This window comes from Priapulus caudatus, unplaced genomic scaffold, assembly GCF_000485595.1.
Source record: "Priapulus caudatus unplaced genomic scaffold, Priapulus_caudatus-5.0.1 Scaffold103, whole genome shotgun sequence".
NCBI lineage: Eukaryota > Metazoa > Priapulida > Priapulimorpha > Priapulimorphida > Priapulidae > Priapulus > Priapulus caudatus.
In genome coordinates, this window is record NW_014577164.1 from 519,694 (window position 1) to 522,927 (window position 3,234).

The 3,234-nt window shown below is 36.5% G+C and overlaps 1 protein-coding gene across 1 annotated transcript in view; it reads left to right on the forward strand.

The window, feature by feature from the left end:
* LOC106805169 overlaps positions 1-1,341 on the forward strand; it is a 35,149-nt gene extending 33,808 nt beyond the window's left edge. Inside the window, exon 7 of the mRNA XM_014806664.1 lies at positions 1-1,341. This exon is cut by the window's left edge and continues 831 nt beyond it. The gene's annotated coding sequence lies outside the window, so the exon portion shown is untranslated.
* Positions 1,342-3,234: the final 1,893 nt, after the last annotated feature.

Consider the following 3,234-nt stretch of genomic DNA (forward strand, 5'->3'; position numbering starts at 1 on the left):
TTGCCATAAGTACATCTTTCATGTCAAATGTGAGATCGACGGAGTCGTATGACGATCTTAGTAAAACAGTCACCTAGAAGAATCATGATAGCACGAACGGTGCTTTATACTCTTTCCTCCTCATTCTCACTGTCGATCATAATTTCAACGACCAACTCAAGGAGATCCCCCCCCCCCAAATTCATACATCTTTAAACGGAAATCAAATATATAAATATAAATATACACACATATATATCTTTTTTCGAAATTAGAATAGCGTAAATATATATATATCTCGTTTTGATTGGATTATAAGAAATTTAGTTGAATATACGGCTGTGATAATGGCTAGAAATTGTCCCCTATGCACACGCCCAAACGGTTCGTTGTTCACGTGTTCTTCAAACTAGGTTCAGGTTTATGACTTTGGAAAGTAGCCAACTATAAAAGCGCGAAGTGTTGCCAAAATAAAATGCAATTTAATCGATGAGCTGCCAACATTTCGCTAGATGGCACAACCTGATGGTAAAGGCAGGTTGAACCCAATCCTGTTGCATAAAAGAGTAAGCATAACCCTAAGCAGCATTCTAAATAATTAAAAAAGTACAAGAAAATGTTCCTTTCAGTGTATATAATGTGGAAGGTGCCGTATGGGATGTTATTCAAATATGTATATATAGATACGATACTGTTGTGCAACAACAAAAGCAAAAGCACCAGCTATCGGCCATGCATGAAATTATTCCGAGAAGATAGGCTGATGAAAGATAAGGCGTTTCCTGCATATATATATATATATATATTGTCTATGAAGGGAGTTGTATATTTTAATAGCAATAAGCTGTGTGCAAATTATAATGTAGAGATGTATATCATAAATGATGAATAATATAACCTTGCCCTATGCGTAGATTCACTTCGTTCACATTGTGAGAAGTTGCCAGCGGTTAAGTCGCAGTCATGGCCGTCCCAAAAATAGCGCAAGCCAATTTAAATCGCATTAAGCAATTTCGCACAGAATTTGTCACATTCCTAACAGGAAAGAAATCTAAAATTGAAGTGACATTACATAACATGTCACTTATAACTTGCATTAAAATTTACCCAAGAAGATAACCCTCAATTAGGTTTCGGCAGGTTAAAATGCGTAAACTGGCGCATGCACGGTAAGGGTAGTTATCTGACTTTCATATCTATAATCAGCCGTGGTGCATACCGGACACACAGCATGAGCGAAACGAATCTATATCGCTTATATCCTTGTAATTCAAACAACCAACGTGTTAGCTCTGTTTTATACGCGGTTTATCGAATGCAAATACGTATATATCCGAAATAAACTTTGCCTGGTTTGAGATACACAACTTGTTCGGTTATTGGTGTGGATTCCGTTATTACTTTCAATGCCCTGTATAAAGCGCGAAATCGAAGTGCATAATTCAGCAATCTTATCATAGGAGATATCATCAGGAGTCTATCAATATTGAATATTGATAGACTTCTGATATCATCACCACATCATCCATTCTTTTCACGATACGTCTCTACGTACTCAGAACCATAATAGAAGGAGCAAGAAGGCATACAGAGTGTGATCGTTTTTTTAAATCTATTTTTACGTATCATCAGACATTGATTGATGTATGATCGATGTATGATGTACGAAAAGATAGGTGTATGTTCACCCGATACGAAGGTACAGTACTTGGGTGTGTTAAACTGTTTGAAAACGCATTGCTTTGTACGTGCTCTATAGTAGTAAGTGGGACATTCGTGGGGGCACGCTTTAGATACGTTACTGAGATACACGTCTCCGTACGATACCACAAACTAACACATTATCTTATAGAAACTGGAAACAATATATACCCTATAGCTACACAAGCCATCATCGACTACGCGACAAACATGAATGTAACACAAAAGGCATATTGATTGACTATATCTATACCAACTATATAATAGTGTGCCAGTTAGCTTCTCGAGAAACATGTCCTATGTCCGCTTATTATACATACTAGCAAACCACACTAAAATAACTTCCTACATAATTTAATAAACTATGCGGAATTTAACCAGTCAAGAGATTTTTTTATAGCAAATAAGGGTTGACAATTTCGGTAGACACAATATAATATTTACGCCGCCCACGACGGACGCTGCTGTAATCATACACGGCAAAACCCAAGAAGAATTTAGTCGACACGTACGTTAAACAACACACAAATATTTTTCGGCAGGGATCGAAATGCGAAGTTCTATTGTCGTGAGTCCTAGAGTGACAATTTGTCAGGTAAGACCAACGGAAATTATATCTGGCGCTCCAAACCAGTAAATAGTCTTATTTATAATCGATTGCTTTTCTGTTAGATGTTTGTGCAATTTATAATTTAATAATAGGAACCATGCATGAGAGATGGCACGCGGCCAGTCACTGTAATGGCAATAACTTCAGGTGATATCTCTACAAGGTTTAACCCAATATTAGACGCAAACTCTGTCGCGACCGAGTAACGTCGCAAGTTTAAACGCAGCACGGCACTCTCAGCTATTAATGCAAAAAAACGATGACGACGGCGACAACGATGACAACACTAACAACATTGAATGTCATTGTTAAATATTCGGGGGCATTCGCAAACGAATTCGATAGAAAATCGTGGGTCTTTCCGACTTTAACAACAGTTTTACCGTTGTACACGGCTCAGGTCAAATGAAGACCTTGCATGGTGCTGATGATAACAGTCACGTAACCCAGGGGGATGACAACACATACAATGAGTGTCAATTACACTGTAGCTCACCACAAAAAAGGACACAAATGAGTGAGTGAGAAGAAGTCAGTTTTAATTGAGCAACCATCGACGTACATTATAGAAACGAAGAGTATATATGGGAGAACTCCCATTATATACTCTTGATAATTATATGTGTAATTTTTATGTGAAAATAATAAATAATATTATATAAAAATTGTAAATAATTTATAAACCAAAATAAATCACAATTTGTGACGGTAGATGGCGCTATACCCGCTTTGATGTTTCTTAGCATAAATCATTCTATAATAATAATAATAAAATAATGTATAAAAAATAATTAGTTCATCTAGCGCAGGAATTTTCATTAAAGATATGTGTCAATGAACTTGTAAAACGAACCAGACGACGTGACACCACAGACTGTTGTTATCTGTGTGTCTATATAATATGCTAATAATCTGCCAAAACCTACCATTTGCCATAATTTTTT